We start from the raw sequence: 26,976 nt of genomic DNA on the forward strand, positions 1-26,976 counted from the left end.
CAACTTGAAAAGATTCAAAAACCCTCCTTACTCAAAAGAAGGATGACACACTTAGTCTTAATGTCTGGTTTGGCTCTGTGAGATATCTCTCCAGTTCTGCAGGACGCACACAGTTCACCAGCAAACATCTCTGAATGAAATTCTCAAAATCCAGAACCACTGCTCACCTCTACTCATTTATTCCTCTTTTTTCCTACCTGTGGAACTACCTTCCACACTCTCTTCAATCTCATTCGAACCCAATCAAAAGCCATGATCCTTTCTCCATCCGTTAAACCACCCTCACCCTTCCCGAAATTTTACTTATGTATCAATCATGACCCTGACCCCCACCCCCCCCCCCCTCAACCTCCTCGTTTCTCCACAACCTTTAGATGGATTCAGGTGAAACTTAGTGGACAGGGTGGGTGTGTGAAGAGGACTAATTAATTCGATTTTGGTGAAGATACAGATACGAGTGTTTTTTTTATCTTTCAAGTGATTCTTCGCCATTGAGAAATGGGGCCAAAAACGATATGTATCATTCACTTCCCCAGCATGATCGTGAAGCATGATACTTCACTTCCAGAGTGAAGCATGACACTTCAAAAAGTTGTGGACGATTTGTGACAAACCTCGGTAGATGAGTTGCTTCAGTGACAATAACCATTTGATTCGATTTGGTTCAGGTCCGGATCAAGATCCGGCCTATCAGTGCGATACAAAACGTAAACTGTTCACCCTGGCAGAGGGATGCACTCTTCCAAGAGCCGATATACTCGTCTTTACATGTAACTCCTGAACATGTTTTAAACTTTACATTGAAAACATACTTGGGTGAGAGGGAGGGTGAGGTACCCCACGCTGCCTGGGAAAATTAGTACCCAGGTACCTGAAATCATTTGAAGACCAACAGTCACCCAAAGAAACATCAACATGGCTGGATACTTTGAATAAGATAATTTTAAGTTTGAGAACTATTCATGACAAAATAATAGAAAGAAACTGAATTGTGAAATTATGATAAGGGCGATATAACTCTCGAGACGACCCGTGAACCCGTTGGGTTCTCGTTGTGACAGCGGTTGATAAAAAAAAATCATTTCAAAAAAACAAATAAATTAATTTTAAAAACAGCTCCAGCGAACTATACCGCTGAGGTTGTTTGCATTGATCAAATTCTCCCGAAGAGTACTTGACTGAATCTGCAATTGATACTTCAATAATTTTTTTATTGCCAATAATTTTTGGGATGGAACCCATGCTGCAAGATTCAAGGCCAGGTGTTTCACCGCATTGGCAGCCTCTTACCGCCACAGGAAGGCCAGCCCAAGTTCCTCCAGGTGTATTTCCTTGACAGCTTCGCACAGCAGACTGAAATCAGGGGCCAGAAAAGGAGCCCAAATCAACAGCTTCTCGGGAACTTGACTGAGTGGTTCCAAAACAACAACCTCTATATCCAACAGCTCAAGATCACCAAAGACATCATAGAAGAGGACAATACTGAAGAACGGAAGATCGTAATCAGAGAGAACAAGAGGCCCCGGGGTCAGGATGAACGGCGATACTGTTGCGAATCTGGAAGCCATGAGCACACAACAATCAGGTCCTATAGCTCAGTTATTTCGATAAGTGAATGTGGATAGATAGCTCCCTTTCCCGAGTCTAATGGGTGAATAAATGTACATGCGCTGTGAGTTACTTTAATGGTTAGGATTTCTACACCAAATACAACAACAACGACGGCGACTACAGCTCCAAATACAACAACGACGCCTACTACAGCTCCAAATACAACAACAACAGCGGCTACTACAGCTCCAAATACAACAACAACGACGGCTACTACAGCTCCAAATACAACAACGACAGCTACTACAGCTCCAAACACAACAACGATGACGGCTACTACAGCTCCAAATACAACAACGACGACGGCTACTACAGCTCCAAATACGATGATGACGACGGCTACTACAGCTCCAAATACAACAACGATGGCTAGTACAGCTCCAAATACAACAACGACGGCTACTACAGCTCCAAATACAACAACGACAGCTACTACAGCTCCAAACACAACAACGATGACGGCTACTACAGCTCCAAATACAACAACGACGACGGCTACTACAGCTCCAAATACGATGATGACGACGGCTACTACAGCTCCAAATACAACAACGATGGCTAGTACAGCTCCAAATACAACAACGACGGCTACTACAGCTCCAAATACAACAACCACAGCTACTACAGCTCCAAATACAACAACAGTGAAAACCCTCTGCTCCCGGCATCCTCCGCGCGCTCGTTGGTATGTGGGTGTGTTCGGAATGCGTTTGGGGATGAATTCCATTCCCAATTTGCTTGGACCGCGCCCGAGAGCGAGCCATGGCTGAGCGAACCGCGCCCAAGAGTGATAAAAGGGACGTGGAGATCGAGAGAAAAGAGAGATCGAGATCGGGGAGATCGGAGGAGCGAGGGAATCTGCCAGAGCGTCAAGATCTGTGGAAGCGTCAAAATCTGTGTGAGCGAGAGAAACTGGCGGAGCGCGTGAGGATCCGCTGGAGCTCGGGAGGCCGCTCGCGGCTCGCTGGTGTCTGGATTCGGCTCGCCTCTCGCTGGTGCCCGGTTCGAATCAGCTCAAAGACCACACGATGTGGACAGGTCCGAGGCAGGCTCTGGTCTTCAGCTCGCCTTTCCCCTCTGAGCTGGAGGCCTCAATAAAGGCTGTGGCCACCGTTGTGTGTGTGTGTGTGTGTGTGTGTGTGTGTGTGTGTGTGTGTGTGTGTGTGGTGTGTGGTGTGTGGTGTGTGTGGTGTGTGTGCCAGTCTAGTAAGTAGGAATTGTATAAGTGCTCTTGCTTGTACATAAATTGCCTTGCATCTCTATATTTGGTTAACTCTGCCTTCTTGCGTACTTCCTTCCGTCTCACCCTCCCCCCCCCCGCCCCATTATAAATAAACCCATGTGTTAAATGTATCAGTTCGTTTTTGTGTTTCCTTTTATTGTTTTTACATGGTGCATGTTGGAGAATTAGCAAGGCCGTTGTTGCCGACGTAAGGGGACATTTGGACTGACGGATCTCGGTGATCATCCGCTCGGGTCGCACACGGTCCAAGCACGCTGGCAGCTCATTCCGTACCCTCATTCGAGGGTGTGAATACTCGGTAAGCTCGCCACGTGGATATCTAGGTATTTTGAAGATTGACAAATAACCCTGTACCATGGGGTGCATTAATTGACGATTCACGGTCCGGTAAGGGACCTGTACTTTTCGGAGTTTTCCGAAAGGTACGATCTAAATTCCGGGTGTTCGGTGGAGCCGACTCTGCAACTCCATCTAGTAGTCGTGCTCCATGCTCCGTCGTGCGGCGGCCATATAATTTTCAAGGCAGATGCGAGGTAGCCTCAAGGTGCCTGCAAGGCGACCGCAAGGGGGCCCTAAGGCGAACCTGCGGCCAGACGGACGGTAACGGGTGGGTTCATTTTTTTTTTTTTTACCAGTTTTTTTTTTCGGCTTGTCGATTGCTACGGCGAACGTAGAAATGAAAAAAGTTATAACTCCGCGTTATAATTCCACGGCGATCCCTATGGCCTGTAAAAGATAGCCAAATGGCGTAGGGTCACCCTGAGGCCACCGCAGAAACTCTGCGGCCTCCACACGTTTCTGTGAATTCAGAGGGCGTACGGCCGCCGTATCCTCGCCGTAGAGCAAATGTGACTTAGGCCTTACTGTGTCTATCAATAATTTTACGATTTCTTATCCGCATTTATAGACAAACACAATGCTCCAATCCAGTCGTAGTTTACGAGAGCGAAGGAACGGACTGTGTAGTTGTTTGAAAGTTGTTTATTTTTTATTTGTTTTTTTTTTGCACGTACGGCCACGCATGTACGGGCACGTGAGTGCGAAGGAACGGCCTGTGCGGTTGTTGTGTCTGGCACGCAGTTTGAAAGTTTTTTTTATTTTTATTTTTTGCACGTACGGGCACGTATGGATTTTAGATGATAGTTTATAATTAATGAGATTTTACGGCCACAGCCACTGTTGAAATTGATTACGATGGTCGCGATCGTAAAATCCCATTAAGTAGAAACTACTCTCTAAATCCCCAACCCCCCCCCCCCAGCCGAGGGGCTTTGCCACCTCGCCTAGAACCTTCCCAGGGCCCGTCCTGCCATTTTTGTTTCAGAGATGTTTTTTGTTTCCCCCTCACCAATCCCCTTTGGGCAATGACTGCCATGGCCCAATAAGAAACTGATACTGGGCTCGCGTCAGGACAATGTACAGAAGATTAAATTCATTCATAAAGAACCCGGGCAACGCTGGGTGCATTCAGCTTGTATATCTATAAATATATGTGTATATATATATATATATATATATATATATATATATATATATATATATATATATATATATATATATATGTCCATAGTATTAGATATCATGACTGGAGAGATAAAAAAGTGGATATCACAGCTGCAAAGGGAGATATCAAAAATCCAATTCAGGAAGAGGCACTCCAAGCCCCCTAATATATGACCAATCCTTCTGTTTCTGACATTGATGAGGTTTTAACCTTGTTGTGCCATTGTCCAATATAAAGATATTATCCTTGCATCGAACCTTGCAGAATGAGTGAGATTTTCCATGTTCATCTCCCGACTTGTTAGGTTGGAAAGCGATGGAGTGAGTATCAAGTACATTTCCAAGCTTGTTCATTGGAAATTTGTGTGGAGATACATTACCCAGTGGGACGTGAAAAATTCTGGTTATAATTTGCCAAAATTGGACCAGTGAGATGTATTTGATGTTTTAGAATCAAATGTATTGAGTTGATGGTGATATCCTTATTGATAACAATATTGGTTTGTTCCAGTTGCTATGGTAACCATTCATGTGCTTTATCATCCATTATTTTTGCTGAATATTTATTCAAATGATTCTAATTTTGTTCTGTTCAGTACAATTATTATCTCACCAAAGGATTTATGGTCATCCTTAAGTATAGGGTACAAATGATGGCTGAAACAGCTAGCATTTATAAGACAACTTCTGTTTATTGTTTTTTTATGATTTGTCAACAGGTTTAACACTGGTGATAAATCAACTCCATCTCCGAGTGAGCGAATCCACTATAAAACTGACTCGCCCAGACTTCTTTCTCTTGTCTTTCCTAAATCAAAACCAGGTGTGATTTTTGCCATGTCACGGCACAATTATGAGGTCCTCTCTGTAGGAACATTCTATGTGCAGAGTACAGGTACATTATATTTTATCGCACCTGTAGCTCCACATTAAGACTCTTATGATCATCCTTTCGTAACTCTCGCGTTGATGTACATTAGTGCACGGTCCCAGGTCCTGAGCCGGTAGATCCGTTTACAAGGCCTGGGCACACTAACCACAGCGATGCTCGCTCTGCACTCCGTACTCACCATAGGTATTCACAAGGACTGCTCGATGTTTGCGGACACAGTGTAGGCAATTTCGTCGCTGCTGCCAGCTCTCCGTGTACCCTAGCTGAGCGGGTCTTGAGCCGAGGGGACTTCGAGCTTGGACGCATCTCATGAGTAGATTTTGAAAGTAGATTTTAGTTTTTTTTAATCGGTGAAATACAGTTTTGTAATGCATAAATGTATATTTTAAAATAGGTAAAATGCTGCATAAATGTACCTTGTGAAACCCATGCATGAAAATGATCATCATCAGGCCAATGCCCTACAAAGATCAATGTTGCTGATAATTATGATGATGATGATGATGATGATGATGATGAACTCATCATGCCATTGATAGGCTAGAATATTTAGCATGACCTGACATCATGTTAGAATTAGGATTGCATGACCTGACACCAATTAGAATAGTGCACTCCTGACACCATGTTAGAATTCACATAATGCATTAACAAGGTGTGACAGAAAGTTAATGTGGAGCTCTCAATATGCAAGTTGGTAAATTATGTTATTTTTCAATGTATGTAGAATTATGGGTCTTTCATGAACCCATTCGAGGTGATGCAAGTCCATTATCAAACTTGCTTTATATTGATGGGATGTGTTACGGCGTGTTTGGCCTATGTACGTGACAAAAAACAGGTGAATGGCACAAAAAATTCTTTTTCCCCGTGGTCGGACCACCGAAGAGAAACAAAAATTGCAAGGAAATGTTTGAACGTTTTTCAAATACCCACTTACTTGTATTGCTTACCAGCATTTCAATTAAATTATTTACGTTGACCATTGAACAGAGGTTACCTGCCCCCAAGCATTGTTTCTCTTGAGGATGGGTCTTCTTTGATGGGGATAATGGCTTCCTGTGTTGAAGCTTCACATAAGGGAACATATATTCTAATTATAAAAGCTGTAAACCAAATTATTTTAGTCTAGCACAGGATGAAGACCTCCTTCAACCCACATGGAGAGGCGTTTGGCATACTTCCTAAGAGTTGGTGGATAAAGAGTAGCAATCGCAGGAATTGGACCCGCGCCAGCCAATAGATACAAGAAACTTTAACCAGTTGACAAAACAGTCAACTTCACACGTAATTATAAAAAAAAAATTGTCATTTTAATAATTGTCAAACATTATTGCTATAGAGCACATGGTGTGATGCATAGAAGAACAAATGTGTTGAGGTGAAGCCTCTATTACATATGTCCGACTCTCATCAGTGGTATCCCAGCATAATGCATGCAAATTGCCTGGTATTCTACATGCTCAATTAGCTAAAGCAGCTGTCGGCCGCTGCTTAAATGGCCTGGACAATAATACACTGTCATTGCATCGTGTGCACTCCAACTTACCTTCATGCAGTATGATAGCCTGCAATTAAAATGCCAGCTATTAAACCATCACACTCATCATTGGAGTAATGCAAGTTGTTGAAGCAAGCATCTTCCTATATTGTTCTCCCTTGTGGGCTGGCACACGTGCATCCAACCTCTCACTCCTGGAAGTTGGAGGCCAAGGCTCTGATAATTATTAATCAATGGCATCACCGATCAAAAGGTATATTAATATGGGGTCTACTGCCTTCTCACCTGAGACTTGTTCATGCCATTTCAACCTTCTCCTTTCTCGCTTACATTATTGCTTTCCCTGCCGTCTTAGCTGTCTGCCCCCTCCTCAACTCGATCAGTGGAGTGTGGTCATCCAGCAACTCTCTCTTCGTCGATCTTTCAAAGTCCAAGTTTCTTTCTCACCTGCATTCCTTTTTCTCTTATCCCACCTGTGGAATCAACTTCTTGTGTCTGTCCAATCTTATTTGTAACCTCTAATGCTTCATGATTGTGTGTGTGTGTGTGTGTGTGTGTGTGTGTGTGTGTGTGTGTGTGTGTGTGTGTGTGTGTGTGTGTGTGTGTGTGTGTGTGTGTTTCTCCTTCATAACTCCAAAATGATGAAACCTATCATCCTGAAACTTTGCATACATATTGTTGCAGGCCAGGGACCGGTGGCGAGAACGACCGCAAGGTGGGGGGGAAGTTACGTCACCTCCCACCAGACTCCCGGAATCGCAGGCAGTCACTCCGGAATAATTCCGTGAGGCAGCGGGTCGCTTGACCATGGACGCCAATACCTCCACCGCATAGCGTAGGGTCTTTTTGTCTAGAACCAATTTCCAAATTAACCACGCGGTGTCGTCTACCGGGGAACCACACCCTCGGTTCGTCTTGCCCGAACCGGATCCTTCTTCCAACTACCAACTACCTTTCCGGTTCGGATGCAGCCGAGTATAACTACCAAGTACTGGCTAGGATGAACAGATTATCGGGTATAAAAACCGGGCTAAACTCAGATCCGAACCATGCTGGACCAATGAAGGAAAAGATTAAAACGAACTGGGAACTTTTCTAATAATGGTTTATTTACAATGAACTTACAAAAGGACTCGGAGCAGAGTTATCGTGGGATATACTGGCAAGATTTACAATGATTAAACACTTAAACAGCTCTACTTAAAGACAGTGCCACACACTTAGATGCGCACTCAGAAGAAAATAAACCCAGGTGTATCCACCTGTTCCTGTCTGCGTCGACAGAAACCTCACACTCTCAATCTCATTTCACCACAAGCCTCAATCTATATATCTATTGTATGTATATAGATATATAGATATCCGTACAAATAAGTCTGTGTGTGTGTGTGTGTGTGTGTGTGTGTGTGTCAGTGTGTCTCCAAAGGACCCCCGCAGCCAGAGAGGGAGGTGAGCTGAGGTCGCAGTTCTTTTGGGGTACCTGCACGTTGGAGGGAAGGAATGCTCCGTGGTGCGGCACCTGTCAGTGGTCGTGCAGCTCGGCCCACAGCCACACGCGTGGAGACCGTGTCCGCAAAGGAGCCTGGGTGGAGCAGAGCAGAGTCCGAGACAGGGATCAGGACCACCGACAGGACCCACGAGAGACCCGGTCAAGATCAGGCGCCCTCAAACCAGCGCAACAGACTAGGCCGCCGAGGCGAGACGCGGGCAGACCCTCCGCGTCATGACCCTCCTTCTTTCTTTGGCAACCCGTAACTCCAACCATCTCACTCCAACCACTGTCTTGCTCCAACGCTGTTTCTCTCCAACCTCAGACTCCAGTGAACACGGCCGAGCCACACAGAATTCTCTCTACCCTCTCAGGATGGTGCCATAATTTATCTCCCAGCCAAGGACTCTACGCTGAGGATCGCTTCTTAATTTATTGATCTCTCTCAGCGGGGAGGGGCCTTGGTGAAGCCGACACCAATGTCCGCCCTGATTGGACAGGGCCTTCATGAGTCCACCCTTTCTGGGCGGGATTTTGGCCATTCCGGGAGAAACCTGCCCCCCCCCCTCCACGCCTGTCTGGACTCATCAAGAAGAAGCCACAACACAAAGATTTTGCCCCGGCCAACAGGCCTTCGGATACAGCAGGTGGACAGTGGATCGTGATGGGGGATGGGATATAAAGATTTATTACCCAAACTAAAAAAACATCACAACGCACCCCTTTGATTTCCCACTAAACACGAGGAGTGAATCTGTCTACACATATACTTAACGGCATAACTAACTTTGGGTCAGCTGTACGTTTGAATGCATATGGTTCCTAGAACCGTAACAATACTAAGGGAACTCCAAGGAAGTACAAGAGTGAAAATTGGGTGTTTCGGTTTGTTAAAACACCCCTTTTGAAGATTGCAGTTCAAAGCTGGTGTATTAAAAAACAAAACTCCAAACTGTCTCCCATCACAGACAGGTTGGTGGTCTCTGTTTTCTTCTGCCTCCTTCCTAGTCTTGCCCACTTTGCTCTTACAATGCTTCTCTCCCCGAACCCCCTTCCTCCTCAACCCCCAGGTTCCTGCAGGGCACACACAGTCTGCCATCAACCCCCTTCTTGTAAAACTCCCGAAATCCAGGATCACTGCTTACCTCCACTCATTCGTTCTATTTTTTACTCACCTGTGGAACGAACTTACATGTATTCTACAATCTCATTCTGTCCTCCAGATCTCCAAACAGCTGTTCACCACAATCTCAAATCATCTCCAATCCGAAACCATGATCTTTTCTACCCTCGTTAATCCCCCCCAACCCCATCTCTTTCAAAATTTCCAGTTTTTCCTTCCTGAGGGTTTCCTTCTGTATCCATCCTGTCTACCCCATACACCCTTTCCTGCCCCACATTCTGTTTGTCCTTCAAACCTGCTGTTTGTGTTTTCTCCCTTTCTCTACTGTTCCTTTTGTTCTGATGTGTCCTCATCCATTCGGTGTTCGAGCTCTTCCACGTGCCTTCACTCTATGTACAAAAAGGCCCTTCCTCATTTTATAAAAACTTTCACCGAGGATAGCAACTGTGGCCAATCCCTTATCTCTCCTCCTAATGCCCACCCTCCTCCTCTACATCACCATCCCCTAATTATCTAATTGATACAAGCTTTTGCACCAAACCAATGAAAAATCCAATTAATTCTGCCTGGTCACTTTCAATCAGAAGATTCTTCAAGTGTAACATTGTGGTCATCTGTGTTAATTAAATATCACAGTGTAATTTACTGCACTTGGAGGCAGCAAGTGTGGGTCACAGATGAGAAGCAACTCCTCCAATAATGCTTCAGTGCTCTTGTGGGTTTTGTTACACTTGAAAAGTGCAATTACATGAAAATTAATATGAATAAATGGTTAATGTCAGCAATAAATATCTCTTTCCCTCACTCTCATTGATATGCAAAATAATCTCGAAAATGTGGTTCAGTGGCCTCAACTGCATTCTCATTTAAATCCCTTCAACTGCATTCCAAGCTCATTAAATATTGTATTTACACCCAAAACATTTGACTGACACTAATAAAACAATAACTATGTAACATATACTGGACAGTAAATCATGAGGAGGCTATTTGACCCACCTTGCCTGTGCTTTATTTATAACATATATATATATATATATATATATATATATATATATATATATATATATATATATATATATATATATATATATACACACATACATACAGTAGACGAGGCGTAAGTCGTCACCATCGGGACTAATAAAAAAGTGATGACTTAGACATGTGACGACTTGCGGGTATGCGAACATTCATAAAGACTGTGGGGTGAAGGATGAAGTCGCGCGTGGCCTGGACACGTACGTGTGAGAGGGCGCAACAATCTCTAAGCCGGCTATTGTACCAAACGGGAAACACAATCCGCGGGGCACAGGTGGGGGTTCATTGGTGAGTTGGAAAGTGATCAAGCAAAGATGGAATTAATGAATCACTTTATCAAAAGTAAAGATAATGAACAACTGTAAGACAACTCATATACCATCAGTGATGGTATATGACCGTCGACAAATGTGGAATGAATGGCTGTTAGAATTCATTCATTGGAATGAATGTAGAATGAGTTTTCATGTGGAATGAAAACTCATATACCATCGACAAATTACATGACACACAGTCATCGTGGTGACTATCACTCAATACCGATGTGAAAGTGAGTGTGGTGATGTACAAAACAAGCCAATATAAAACCATGATGGGACTTCAATACTAAGCTCGATCGATCCTTTACTCCTTCGCCAGAGACTGCATTGTGCAGCCTGTCTACCTCTTCAGATGCATGTGGGACGGCGCGCAGACTGAGCTGAACGCAGCGCAGTTATAAATCGCCTATCACTGGCAGTGTAAACCAATGAGCGCGCATCACGATTCCATGAAATTGGGCTTCTCACGAGGTAGAAGTACCGTGTGATGAGTTAAGCGTGGTAATTTACTTGAGTTTTCATTACGCGGGAACGGACAACATCTGACGACTTATGCGAAGTGACGACTTAGAGATGATGACTTCCAGACTATATTCAAAGGGATTCAACATTAAATAAATTCGGGACTTTTTGACGCTGCCGACTTAGGCGAAGTGACGAGTTACACGCTGCCGACTTGCGCCTTGTCTAATATATGTATGTATATATATATATATATATATATATATATATATATATATATATATATATATACATATACATATATATATATATACATATACATATATATATATATATATACATATATACGTATATATATATATATATATATACATATATACGTATATATATATATATATATATATATATATATATATATATATATATATATATATATATATATATATATATATATATATATATATATATATATATATATATATATATATATATATATATATATACATATATATATATACACATATATATATACATATACATATATATACATATATATATACGTGTATATATATATATATATATATATATATATATATATATATATACATATATATATATATATATATATATATATATATATATATATATATATATATACGTGTATATATATATATATACGTGTATATATATATATATATATATATATATATATATATATATATACATATATATACATATATATTGTTGCAGTTCGCACCTGCATGCCTCCAATGCAATGACACCAAAGATACAGTAATCCGCAGGCAGTTATTTCATGAGTCTTCATGAATTTCGTCCTCCCCTCATGTTGAGTGGTTTAATGGGATGAAGCGTTTTGCGTGGTTCTTGTAGTTAGGTCTAGTAACTATATCTGATTCATAATCTGATCCCTACTCTAACCCTGTCCTTTTAGCCATAATACATAACAAGCATGCAAGCACACATACCATTCAATAGGCAATTGATAATATAATCAGCACACCATGATGCCCCCCCCCCCCCCCCGTAGCTCGGATCCACCATATCCTTATTGCACATGACACAACCCGCGCACAGGAATTGCGCACCATTATTTCATTCAAATCTGCACACCAATTCCCAACTGGCACCTCACCTTACTTCGCACCTCGCTCACCAAATCTCACCAGTTTGACCACAAACACCTCCCGCACATGGGAAAAGTATTCCTGTACCCCCTCGTACCTCTTCATCACTACAATTCACCACTCTATTTTGAGAAGGACTACACGGCGTCGGATTGTCCTCAGCGCCTTGCGATGCTCGACCATACAACAAACGTTAATAGCTCGACAGCATCTCACCTAGAACGTCCCAGGTGAGCATCCAGAATTGATACAGCCCTCATCCACTCATCAGACCATGGCAAGACTGGGGGCAATGAGGAGGGGTCGTGAGAAGGGCGATCCAGGAGTTTGGTACGGGTTCTGGGTGTGCATTTTGGCCCGTGTAGGAGCCCGTGGGTGGCGGAGAAAGTCTGCTGCTATTCGACATTCAGAATGCACTCGGAGCATGTTCAGGGCTGGGGTGCCGGCTTGGGGAGCATGCCCTATGTTAAATCAGGAGCTCCGAAGCTTGTAGGCAACTGTGCCGGTTTCCGGTCCTGGAGCCTGGCAGGGCGTGGCTTGGGCTGCTGTGACCCAATAGAGCAGCAGGATTCTGGCCACAGTGCGTCACTTTACGTTCATCACCCCTACCCTTCACACGTGGCTTATAAAAGGGGTACTACGGAGCCATTCAATTCTCGCTTTGCTCCCTGTCTCACTTCTGAACACTATTGGTGTGCGATTGCCAGAACGTGCCTCTTCTTTTTCTTCGAGAGCCGAATGCGTGGCGACTGTTATCCTTCGAGACCCCCGCGCAGCCAGACGGACCAGTGTGGAGCGCACGTTGCCACGAGCCCCGGCAAAGTAATTAAGCAGGAGATAAACGCGCCATTTCATGAGGTGGGAACGCTCATGCGGAGTGTCCCACAGAGGTACATGTTATACATACAGACCTTTACACATTGAGGTTAGGGATCTTTCTACTCAAGTATCTATTCTCCTCTCTCTCTATCCATCTTCTATGGATGCACAAAGAACATCATGACTGACTCGCAATCCCATTTTCCTCTGGCACAACACCACACTCCCCACATTGCACTGCACCACACCTCCCACTCCCACATCTTTGACACAACCAGTATTCCTCTCACATATCTCTCCTGAAGCATTCTGGGTTGCGTTGGTCTGCCAACCACACCAGGTACTGAGAGGTCGTTTACCCTCACCTGCTTTCTTTCTTTCTTTCTGGGCTATCTAATGTTCCGTGTGTGTGTGCGTGCATGCGTGCCTGCGTGCGTGTGTGTTATGTGTGTGATGGTGCCTGTCCTAGCATAAGTTAAGATTGTAGAAGATAGAACGGGATAACTCTGCTCTATGTCTGCTTTTGTAAGATTGCTCGTCTGTTGCCGCACCCCACAAATTCCTTGCTATCCCCTGCTGTACATAAAAATAAACCTCATTCAATGTGCCACATACTTTTCCTTACTTGATTGTAAATATAACCTTTGTATAGAAATATTCCCAGCTCGTCATATTTTCTTCCATTGGTCCAGCATAGCTCACACTCTCGTTTAGCCAGGACGTTATTTCCCAACCATTTATTTCCTTGCTGGTACATGCTTGGCATTTCTGCTCGGCTGCATCTGATCTGGTAAGGTGATCCGGTTTGAGCAAGCGCATACCGAGGGCGTGCCCCCTGGTAATTAGATCACATGACCTTTGGGTAAATGGCATTGGAGGAGGATCCTAAGTTACGTGGTCGAGGTATTGGCGTTCACAGTCGATTAACGACCCGCCGCGTCACGAAGTTACTCGTGTGCCAACGCCTGCGATTCCGGAGAGTCTGATGGGAACTCGAGGTAGTTCACCTCTAGTGGTCTTTGCCTCCGACCCTGGGTCCACAACAAAAATATATATACTTTTTCCGTGCCATCCCAACATATGGAGTACTATTGTACTCCATGGTAACAGACAAAAGTAGCCGTCCTCAGTGACAGGAAAAGCTTAAGTTAACTTATCAATTTGTATTATTTCATGGACTTTAAAAAGGCTAATTGTGTTGCACTCAGAGCTGAAGCTCTGAGCTTCTAATAACAAAATTCGCCATCAACATTATTCATCCCTGTCATCCCATCATCTCAAAAGTGAAAGTTGAGCTTTATCTGTGAGCTTTGTCTCCTCAAAGAGAGAAAAAAATTATCAAGTAAAAGTTTCTTCAAATTAATTGAAACCAAAAGGAAAATTATAGCATAAAAACCAAAGTTGTACACAGAGATTGCATCCTCACACATGTAAAGTACAGATTGTTTACCAAACCTCTGTGCTGACATTGAAATACTTTGGACAAGGATAACCAATTGCATCAGCAGTGTGACGAGGGATATGTTGGCCAACACGTGGATTGAAGTGGATTATCGCTTGGATGTGCTATGTGCTCCTAAAGGTACACGCGTTGTGTACTTCTTCTTCCGCTTATTTTTGTGTATGGCAGCCTGGCTGCCGGGTAGCCTGGCTGCTGCTATCATTTTGGCTGGGCGTGGCTGTGCCCCTGATGCTGTGCCCCCATACCAATGCACTGGTACTCATTTAGCCGACCTTAGAAGGATGACAGGCTGAGTCAACCCCACCTGGCATTAATTCACTGGAAAACAGGGCTCAAACTCAGGACCCTAATATCCCAAGCCAGCCACCCTAACCACTAAGTCAACACCAGGCTTGAGGTGTACTGAAGAACACAATTCAGTTTATGATTTATGCGACGAAATGCAAAAGAACACATCATTGTATCTCTTCTGGTTTGGTTGTAATAGAATTTTAAAACTGGAACAAGACAAAGGATCACACAAAGGATCTTTTATTTTTGAGAGTTCTGTAAAGACTTTATCAGACTCGGTGGCATATGGTTAGAGTTAGACCGTATGCTCTTGTAAACCTGGCAAATTTCTATAGAAAATGTGAGGACACCTTTTTCATGTTAATAGAGAGCTTCCACACTAATTTGATGAGGCATGGGATGCCGAACATGATGTGGGTGGACACCATCTCTGATTTTGAATTTTAGCCTCCTCCGGTAACAAGTTCATCTGTCTTTCCCACCTATGGTTTTTTCGGACTTTTTCCCCCCCATACCCTTTAACATATACAACTGAAACTTGGTACCTGGATTTTTTATGATAAGTTACAGAAAAAGTTAGTTTCAGGGCGTTTCATCAATTTTTCACAGTTATGTCCTTTTTAAACTTAGAAAAGATTCCATTATATACATGGGTCAGTGTTCAGCTGCCTTGACTTCACTCCACTACTTTGCACCCATTGGCTGGACAGCTGGCATGACTCCACCCAATATGAGCATGCACTACCCTTGCATGAAGCAGCACAGATCAGCAGGATTCAGGACTTTGGCCTGGGTGTTAGTCCATGGCCAGTGTGATTGGAATGAGCCCAGGTATATAATAACCACGATGTATTATATATGCACATAAGCTGTACACATGTTTTTGCTTCATGGATGTACATCAGGTTATTTTTAATTTGAAGTAGGCAAAGCCGAGAAACAAACGAACAAAACATGGTGGGTTAGAGTTCATTCTTCTTCATCACCTCCACCACCAAAGGTGAAGGAGGTTATGTTTTCACCCCTCTCTGTCTATCTGTTTGTTTGCTTGTCTGTTTGTTTGTCTGTGTGCAGGGTAGCTCAAAAAGTGGTGGCTGGATCCCAATGAAATTTGGTGGGCAGGTTGAGTGTGTGACAAGGAACAATTGATTCCGTTTTGGATAAGATCGAATCCGGATCCAGATCCGAATTTTTTTTAAGTGATTCTTCACCATTGAGACAGGGCTAAACATAATATATAGCACGATATCTCAAAAGGTTGTGGATGGATTCCGATAAAACTTGGTGGACAGGTTAGCTGTATGATCAGGACGAATTGATTCGGTTTTCATGAAGATTCGAATCTGGATCTGGTTACGATAATTATTTAATTTAAAAGTGATTCTTCACCATTGAAAGATGGGGCCAAAAACGATATATCGCATGACATTTCAAAAATGTATTGGGTCTGATATGTTTTCGTGGATAAAGTATTATGTGGCGGAGGTATGCGCCCTACCAAGTGCCCTTCCAGTATTGGGTCTGATTTCAGCTCAAGCATACGTTAAAGTAAACCAAGCTCAAATGTGCTAAGGTCCTCTTAATGATGACGTCATAAAAACGAGTATGACGTCATTGTGATGTATCAGGTTTGCGATAAATTATCTGTGCTAATGCCCGGCTTGATTCCCGCAAACAAAATTCAAACAGCTTGCCTAGTTTCGGAGATAATGGTATAGGCGATTTCCATTAGCGGCGATATTATGACATCAACTTTTTTCTAGGAAGAATTTCCAAAATCGGAGATGGTTACTGCCTGCGCGTGGGCTTTCTGCATATACATGGCAAGTTTCACGAAGATCCGCTGAAAACTCTGGGTTGTGAAACAAAAAATGTCAAAAAAAATAGGAATGAAGTCATAAAAATTGATATGACGTCATAGTGATGTATCATATGTGCGGTAATTCATCTCTGCTAATGCCCTGTTCGATTCCCGCAAACAGAATTCAAAAAGCTTGCCTAGTTTCGAAGATAATTTTTTAGGCGATTTCCATTAGTGGAGATATTTTGACGTCATAACTTCTTTTCTAGGAGGAATTTTCAAAATCGGAGATGGTTACTGTCTGCACAGGGAATTTTTACATATATATGCCAAGTTTCAGGAAGTTTCGATGAAAACTGTAGGCTGTGAAACAAAAAAGTCCACAAGAAGAAGATGAAGACCAACAACGTGAGTAAGACTTAGAGATCCTCCACGAGGATCTAATAAATGCCTGTAATAAGCCTGAAGGGTTGCCAAAGCCAATGCACATACTTAAATGATGAAAATCGGATAAATGCGTGAAAAAAACACAAATTACATCATCATAAGGAGAACCCATTGACTTTTGTTTCTTGAACACCTTCAGAAACCAATTCTTTAAAAATTATGTTAATTTCTCCTATAATCAAAATCAATGCATTAACAAATATCTTCATACATTCTTCTTTCTAATGATACAATCAGAATTGAAATCAGCAGGACAATGACAAAGATATTGATGTTTAAATTGAGAAGTGATTATTTATTTTTAAAAAATTATAAATCACCATCTCCAGGTGAAAAGTGGAAATTTATACAAACTGCATCAATTAACACATTAATTAATAGATTTTGACCAAAGAAGATGAATTCTTATGACATTGAAGGAAATAATTTCCTTTTGGGCTTATAAACGAACACAATTATTGTTTGGAGATCATTGTTCATTCATAAATAGTAATTCATTTCAATAATTTGTTAGTGCTTTGTTTGGAAAAGCAATGTTGGGAAGTTTTGTTTTGTGTTCTTGCCTTTTAACTTTGATGCAAATTATATGAGCTCCTGTTCTTTGCAAACAAAAAGAGTATGTGCAAACACTGCATCTGTTCCGACCTGGATCCATCGAAAAATGGAAGGTCACGGGCTCCCTCAGTCAACATGCACACAATCACCCATCAATGCTCAAACTACCGAAACGTCCTGCCAACATCCCTGTACCCCTCTATCTTCATAACTTCCAGGTACCTATCTAATTCTAATTTAAACTTATCTACTCTTTCTGCTGCCACGACCTATCCAGGGAGACCATTCCATACATTAACTACTCTCTGAGTAAAAGGCCTGCCTTCCTTTTGTCTTAACTCTTCTCTTCTTTACTCTCAGGCTATGGCCCCTGGCCTATCACTGTCTACTCTGTTGAATAATTCATCTACACTTATTTTATCAATACCTTTCATTATCTTAAACATCTCTATCATATCTCCTCGTAACCACCTCCTTTCTAGTGGATAAAGCCCTGTCTCCTTCAATTGCTCCTCGTAGCCAAGCCAAGCTCGGGCCGGAATCAATCTCGTCGCCCTGCGCTGAACCCTCCCTTTGGCATCTATATCCTTCCTGAGTTGTGGTGACCAAAACTGCACACGATATTCTAGATGTGACCTTCACTAAATTCCTGTACAATGTGAACACCACCTCTTCTGATTTATAAATGATCCTTCTTCGAATACAACCAAAAACCCCATTTACTTTACAGCTGCCTGGCATTGTGCTGCCTGCTTACCTACCTTATGTATTACCACCCCCAGATCCTTGTCCTGTGTGACACGCTCCAAAATTACCCCTTGCATCCTATAATCTCTATTTTCATTATTCTTTCCCATCCCCAACACCTTACACTTGCTCAGGTTAAATTCCATCTGCCAGTCTTTTGCCCAATCCATAGAAGTATCAATACCCTCTTGTATCTGTTCACCACCCCCTCTGCTATCCACCTCACCTCCAAGCTTTGTGTCATCCGCAAATTTGGAAAGCCTACTCTTTATCCCATTATCCAAATAATTGATGTAAATAATGAATAGTAATGGTCTGAGTACTGATCCCTGAGGTATCCCACGACTTACATCCTCCCAGCAAGACATACTCCAACTCACAGCCACTCTTTGTTTCCTATCACTAAGCCAGTTTGCAATCCAATTAACTACCTGACCAGCCGCTCCACAAGCCCTCACTTTGGCCTACATCCTCCATGGTACCTTATCAAATGCCTTCTTAAAGTCTAGATGTACTATGTCCACTGCCTTTCCCTCATCCACCCAATCAGACACTGCTTCATAGAACTCTAAAAGATATGTCAAACAGGAACTACCTTTGGTAAACCCATGCAGACTACCTTTACTTAGTTTGTATTTATTTAAATGGTTCCTCATCCGGTCCTTAATTAATGTCTCCAACACCTTCTCCACAACTGAAGTCAAACTAAGAGGTCTACAGTTTCCCAATTCTTCTCTGGATCCTTTCTTAAATAATGGTGTTACATTTGCTACTCTCCAATCCTCCGGTACCTGTCCTGACTCCAGTGAGCTGTTAAAAATACCCATTAATATCTCACTTACCTGCTCAGCCACTTCCCTCAATACTCTCGGTTACATATTAGCTGGCCCCGGAGCCTTATCTTCTCTTCGATTACCTAGCTGTTCCTTGACTTCCTCCACTCCAAACTGGATCTTCTGTGAAAGCCCTTTCTCACCTCCTTGATTGATGCTCTCAGCTATTGGCAATTCTACTGACTGTTCTTGTGTAAAGGTTGAAGCAAAATATCTGTTTAATAAGCCTGCCATCTCACTTTCCTCACTAACCACTCTCCCGGTGCTGTTGCTCAACGGGCCCACACTGGTCCTAACCTGTTCTTTTCCCTTGATATACTTAAAGAAAGCCTTGCGACTATGTTTAACATTCTGAGCAAAGTCCTTCTCATGCTCTCTTTTGGCTTGCAGAGTTATTTTCTTAACTTGCCTCTGTTTACTCCGATAGTGATATAAATCTCGTTCCAGTCCTGATATTTTAAACCTAATAAATGCCTTTTGCTTCTCCTAAAGAGCATTCCTTTTCTCACACCTCAACCACCCTGGTCTCTTTCTACTCCTAGTTTTACATCTCATTGCAATGTACTTCCTCTGCACTCTACAAACTTGCTCCTAAAAGGTTTCCCATTTCTCTGATGCTGATTGTACTGTTGTTAGAGTCTCCCAATCTACATCACCCAACTCTCTCCTCATACCCTCAAGGTTTGCATTCCTGAAATCTAATAGCCTTACCCTACTATCCTGAACTCCAACCCGTAACAGAAACTTCACACAAACAATGTTATGGTTACTTGTTCCAAAATGCTCCTAAACTTCGGCTTTCATCAATGATCTCTCTGACTCTGGAAAATCCTCTTTCTCTCTTTGCTGATGACTCCACCCTCTGCCATACCATCTGTCATCCCTCAGACCGGCAAGCTGCAGCTTCTTCCCTCTCTGCAGATCAGGATAAAATCACAAACTGCTCCAACACGTGGAACATGTTTTTCAATCCTGACAAATCTCACACACTCACTATGTCTCTCCGTAAGGACCATTTAGAACCCCCTGCCCCCCGTCTACTTTTTCAACAATCCTCTGGAAGAAGTCCTCAAGCTTCTGGGTGTCCTTATCTGCCATGATCTTGCCTGGGAAAGCCACATTTCCAACCTGCCCTCAAAAGCCACTGGCCGACTGGGAATCCTTTGTCGTGCAAAGTCCTTCCTCGACCCACCTGAGCTCCGGACTATGCACAAAGCTTTTGTCCACAGCCTAAGGGAGTACTGCTCTCTCCTTTGGGCTGCTGCTCCTGCATCTCACCTTTCTCAGCTTCGACGTTGTGGAAACGAAGGCATTTAGGATCATTGGTATCTCCCACAATGAGGCCGAGTCTTTTGGCTTCTCACTCTCTCACCGCAGGCTGGTCGGTGGTCTTTCTGTCTTCTACCGTCTTCTCTCCGGCCTCCCCCCCCCCGCTCTGTCTGTGATTTGTCCCCACCATATTTCCACAGGGCGCTCATGGTTCGCCAGCAACTCCCTTCTGGTAAAACGACCCAAATCACGAATCACTGCTCACCTTCGCTCTTTCATTCCTCTTTTTTCCCGCCTTTGGAATAAACTCCCTCACTCTATTCAATCCCATTCTTCCCTCCAGGCCTTCAAAACAGTTGTTCACCACCACCTCTTATCTTCCCCCATCCAAATCCTCAATGTTTTCTACCCCCATTAATTCACCCCAAACCCAACTCCTTTAAATTCCCTGCTTTCCTTCCTGAAAGTCCTTGTAATGTCCATCTAGTATACCCCATGTTTCCCGCCCCATCCCTCTCCCTTCCACAGATCTCCTAATGTCTCTGTTCCCAAATGTTTTGTCCTTCCCTCTCCTGCCCCTCTTGTCTCATGCCCCCCTTGCTGTGCATTGTGTGTTAGCTCTCATATGAGTCTCGACAATGTATACAAAAAAATGCTCCCCGACCTCCACCTCCTCCACCATATTGGAATCATGACTTAGGCCTAAGTCACATTTGGCACGGCGGCCATGGGGTCTACAAAATCTACGGCCACTAGCAATTATAGGGCGGCCGCAGTATTTCCACGGTCACACAATGTAGCAGTCACATATGTTTTTATTTTTCGGGGAGCCGCACGGGGTATTTATATTAGAAATTGTGGTGACCGAAAACGTGGGGGTGCCGTACGGTCTTTGATTTGATGTTGCATGGTGGGTGACCTTAGGGCGTCGTTGTGGCGGCCATAGAATTTTCAAGGCAGACGCAAAGTAGCCTCAAGGTGCCTGCAAGGCCACCGCAGGGGGGCCCGAAGGCGAACGTACGGCCAGACGGACGGTAACGAGTGGGTATATATATACCAGTTCTTTTTTTACTGAAATAAAAATATAACAGTTCGGAATATACCAGTTCGGTATATATGACTGAATATACTATAACTATAATATATATAACTGAATATACCAGTTCGGAGTATAGGAAAACACCTATACTCTGATCTCTAGCGGTAGCGCGTGGTGGACGCACGGTCGACGCAGACTGCCACAAAGGCCGTACATAGGACGCACGGTGGGCGTAGGGGAACTGGGCGTCGACCCTGCGTTGCCCGCAGGTAGTCACACAGACCGCAAGGCCACCATACGTTGAACACAGGGATGCCTTAGGACTACCCTACAGCGACCGTGGAAATAGTGCGGCCACCGTAATTTTTTGGGGGTTGGCAAAATTCATTTTTCATTGATAAGAGCCTACGGCAGCTGCACGAATAACGCAAGCCCACCTTACGCCCTCCGTACGGTCGACGTGGAACACATCTACGTCATAGCTTGGCTTGTCGAATTGCTACGGCCAACTTAGAAATGAAAAAAGTTATAACTCCGCGCTATAATTCCACGGCGACCCCTACGGCCTGTAAAAGATAGCCATATGGCGTAAGGCCACCCTGAGGCCACCTCAGAAACTCTGCGGCCGCCGCATGTTTCTGTCAATTCAGGGGGGGTACGGCCGCCGTATCCTAGCCGAAGAGCAAATGTGACTTAGGCCTTAAAAGGAGGTCTAACACTGTACGCCCCCGAGTGGGCTTCTCTACAAACTGGGTTAAAAAGCAATCCTGGACTAAAACTAGGAAATTCTCATCTGCTCTGCCCTTTCCCTGTTCCTGGACCCAATCTATCCCTGGCAAATCATAATCCCTGGCAAGGCAAGTCATAATGGCAAAAATTCCCCATAATCAATACTCTTCCCTTGCCCTTTTAAATTCTTCGTGTACTCCTCCTTTCTCCTCTTTCTTCACACCCGGAGCTTTCTAAAAGCATCCTACCAGTATCTTACTATATTTACAATCTCTTATCTCAACCCACACAGAATCCTCAACATTTATTCCTTCCTTAATGTCACCCCTTTCTCTTGATGCAATGCTGTCCTTTACCCAGATTGCTACTCCTCCTCCTATTCTCTCCTTCCTCTCACACCGATACACCTTGTAGCCTTGTAATCCTGTCCTCCAGTTACTCTCCTTCTGAAACCATGTCTCACTCACTGCAACTATATCGTACTCCTCACTATCTACTTTGGCTTCAAGCTCTTCCATCTTATTACTTAAACTTCTGACATTGTTATGGAATATGTTGAACTTTTCCCTTCTTTAAATTCTATTTTCTTGCCTGGCCTTACTCATCACAATTACATCATCCGTTCCTTCCTTACAATTTGTCCGAACTTTGTGTCTATTTTGAATATGATGGCTTGACTGTGTGACAACTCTACCAGTCATTTGAGTCATCATGAAAACCACCCCCTCCCCCCAGCCAGCCTTCAGCTAATTAGCATTATGTTTCCACCAGTACTTTGGTGATTCATCGCCGCCTAATCATTATTCATGATGGTTCATTTCCACATACTCATTATTCATGATATTGTTCCACCAATCAGATAATCTCGTCCTTTATTTCTCTCAACCAATCAACATTGAGAACATTGCATCATTCTTTGTGGACAGAAAGAATTTTATCATCCGTTCCTTCCTTCATATTGTTACGAATTTGGGAATTCAATTGCACACAACATACAGGTTCCTTTAGTCAGCTATGTCGATAAGTGCTTGTTCCCTAGATAGCTCACCTTTCATTGTTTAAATGTTCAGAAATCGATTAGATGCGCTGCGGATCGATTTAATAGTTAGGGAACAAACAATGGAGACATCCCTCCCCCTCTTCTGCGAAGAGGAAGAACCCTGCCGTCCCGTTACTCATGATGTCAACAACTCCCTCCCACCCGTGGTTGAGCGGGGGATGGATCACGAGGGCATGAGTCACGCCGGGCGTGGAGGAGGAAGGGCGGGAGAAGGATAAAGAGGAGATCGTCTCTTTTGTTCGGGGGGCAGAGTTGGAGAAGGGAGTTGAGAGTAGTCGTTCAGCAGACCGTCGGGTCCTGCTTGGCTTGCGTTAGGGTTGAGGCCTTCGGAAGCTTTTTGCTTCGGCTGGCTCAGTGAGCTTCAGCTGAGGCCTGACTCGGGAGGAGACTTTTTGGAGGCTTTCTGCTTTGATGGTTCCGTGAGCTTCGGCTTCTGCTTGGCTCGGGAGAGCTTTTTGCTTCGAGCTACCCTGTTTGGAAGGAAGTTAAGCTGGTCGCTCGGCTCGAGCTGCGAGTGATGGCTTCTTCTTCTTGGTTCATGGAGCTCTTTGTTCTCCATTTTGGTTCCCGGCTTGGTGCGACTCATCGATCTCTTCGTGGAGGTGGTAACTGGGGAAGCGACGCATCGACGGGAAGGATCGGCGCCTCGTTCACCAGCACGTGTTGAGAAGTGCGGGAGGATTCGCGGGAGCTCGGGAAGGATCGCGGCTCGGCAATTGGATCCAGCTCGCTCTTGCTGAAGCCCGGGTCCGAACAACTTGAAGACCACACGAGGTGGAGAGGTTCGAGATAGGTTCTAGGTTTCAGCTCACCTGTCCTCCGAGCTGGAGCTCGTTATTAAAGGCCTCTGCCACCATATCTTGGGTGTGTGTGCGTATGTGTGTCCGTGGACCCGTCTAATAAGTAGGAACTGCTGTTTAGTGCAAGTGACTGTACATAAGAAGTAGACGGTTGTAGTTCTTTTGTCGTGCTTTTGTTGCTTGTATAATTGCATATGTGTTTGCCTTGTATAATTGCATACGTGCTTTATTATAATAAATGTACTTGTGTGAATGTGAACCTGTTCGTTGCATTCATTCCCTCATTGAACTGCCCCATCTTGCACTCGGAATATAGTTGGTTTTTAAATAGCCGATAAATAGAATTGGGTCTGGCGAGGTCTGGCGATAATACCCCGCCCCGTTATTCCAAAAGGAAGCGAGCTGCTTAAGCGGCTCGTTTCCAAGCGGTTCCGTTGAGATATAAACAGCAATTTGATCCGGAACATCTGGGGAAATTTACAACACTGGTGTCCGGGAGTGAGATTCGAATCCACCCTGCCTCCAACTAAATTAACGGGATTCGGACCAAGGGTGAGTGGAGTGACCGTCCGGTTCCATTAAAAAAACGAGCTTTTAAATTATTTCCGTTAAGCAAGATGGCGGTTCAAGGCAAACGGGAGCAGGGGGTAATGAATTTAGAAATGTTAGAAATCATGGCTCAGGGCGAAATAACCCTGCAGAACATGCCCATTATGCAGGTTGAACACCCCCACAAACAAATGCAGAGTCCGCAATGGGCGCAGCGGCGGGGGCCGCGGTGTATGACACCCCCCCTCCTCTCCTCCGTCAAAATCCCTCCTCAGTCCCCGGCAGATCCGCGCCCGATAATGGCGAACCGACTGCCACGTGGTTATTTGATGTGAGAGACATGCTCAAGGCGTTGATGGGAAAAATGGAGACAAATATGCAAAACGAAATGAAAGAAATGCGGGGTGAAATGCAGCGCATGGGGCTGAATCTCCGAGCTGGGCAAAAGGCAATAATGGCGGTTACGAGGAGCAAAACGTGGGCAGTGGAGCTCAAAATGGCGGCACCACGTGCTGGAGTGAGCGAGCTGAGGGGGAGTGTGGACTGTGTCGGTCCCGCGGTGGAGGACAAAATAATACGGGAGATGTGTTGGACGAGACTCGTGACGGTGACGGAGAGGGAAAAATTAAAAGGGGACATGAAATGTGTAAGATGAGACATGAGGTGACGACGGCGGAAATAATAGTGGAGACGAACGAAACGAACAAGGTGACGGAAACGCAAATAGTCATGGAAACAGAGACACGGGAGATAGAGGATGAATTGGACGGGGTGGAAGAATCTAAAAACGAACACACACACACACACACACACACACACACACACACACACACACACACACACACACACACACACACACACACACACACACACACACACACACACACACACACACACATATACATACACACACACACACGTAGTGGAGGATGTAATGTCCGGGGTGCAGTGAGGTACGGAGAGAGTGTGAGCATAGTCGTAGCTCTGTTTATTGCGTTCCTGGATGTACACTACTGTGTGCCTCTCGTGAGCACGTACAGATATATGCATCCTTAACCACGTGACTATTATCACAAATCCTTCACGCCCCTCAGCACGCTATGCCCATACACCACACTCCTCCCTCCTAAAAGTATAATTATAAAATGACAATCATAATTATAAAATGACAAGTATAAACGACAACATGATACTAATCAAAAATCATAGACACTATGACACAAAAAGTAACGAGTGACAAAATGGCACTTAGCAAGAGCATTGGCACCATGATACAAAAAACAACTGGTGAAAAAGGACACTAATCATACAGAATCCTCCAAGTACCGCGTCACTTGATCCGCCCTTGGCGGACAGTGCCACCAGACGGCCCAGGCTTACACGCCTTCTGGCTAGGTCGAGGGGACACCCGAGGCGAACCCCCCCCCCCCACTCCATCAAACGCCCCCGGCCGACAAGCTTGCTCGTCTCCCTCGGACAGGACTGAATCAGGTAAACACCCCGAAACCGCTATCCCCATGGGCGCCAGCACGTCTGGCCTTGGCGAGATCAGAGGTGGGGGTGACGCTGAACAGCGAATCTGCCCCGGTCCCACGTGCCGCTTCCACACCTCCCCATCATCAATCTGAACCAGGCAATTCGCCGTTCCATTACCCGCTGTCCCACATCAAAAATGCGAACCAGCAGGCGCAACATTGCCCCAACCACCTACCCTCCAGGTCGCAGCCAAATGACAGGAACATCCTCATTGGTTAGATGTATAGTATTCCCATATGGTCGCAAAACGACATCAACCACTGCCCGCGCAGATGTAAACTCCCCTTTATGCAAAGCACGTTTCCACATCACAACAAACGATTCTGCCTGCTCGTTCGTGACAGTCTGACACACATTTCAACAAACTATTCTGCCTGCTCGTTCGTGGCAGGATGGCACAATATTTTAACCAACGATTCTGGTGTGCCAGGATGACACATTTTAACAAACCGTTTAAGGTGACAAACACCGCTGCGATGCACAAGATCATTAAACCCATCTGCGAGGATCTGCGGATCGTTGCCAGAACCCAGCATATCGGGTATGCCTCTATTACCAATGCTCGTCCGCAGCCTCGTTACAGTAATGCCCCTCGATGCACTCAGCAAAACCACACGCTCCGGCCACAAAGAGAACGCATCGATCACAATCGAACACATTCCGCTCATGCGCGGCTTATTGGCATTTGCCTGCCCAGCAGCACAACGTT

General features: G+C 44.3%; 1 protein-coding gene across 20 annotated transcripts in view; it reads left to right on the forward strand.

Annotated features, from left to right (window-relative positions):
- Positions 1 to 26,976, forward strand: part of LOC147027013 (uncharacterized) — a 227,166-nt gene that overhangs the window by 157,891 nt on the left and 42,299 nt on the right. For 13 of the 20 annotated variants that reach the window (XR_015058612.1, XR_015058616.1, XR_015058622.1 and 10 more), the window contains one exon: positions 5,077 to 5,180. The exons of the other annotated variants lie outside the window; for them this stretch is intronic. The gene's annotated coding sequence lies outside the window, so the exon portion shown is untranslated. The remainder of the gene's footprint in view (positions 1 to 5,076; positions 5,181 to 26,976) is intronic. 20 annotated transcript variants of the gene reach the window in all.

This window comes from Eptatretus burgeri, chromosome 5, assembly GCF_056783735.1.
Source record: "Eptatretus burgeri isolate ZD-2024b chromosome 5, Ebu_testis_v1, whole genome shotgun sequence".
Lineage (NCBI taxonomy): Eukaryota > Metazoa > Chordata > Myxini > Myxiniformes > Myxinidae > Eptatretus > Eptatretus burgeri.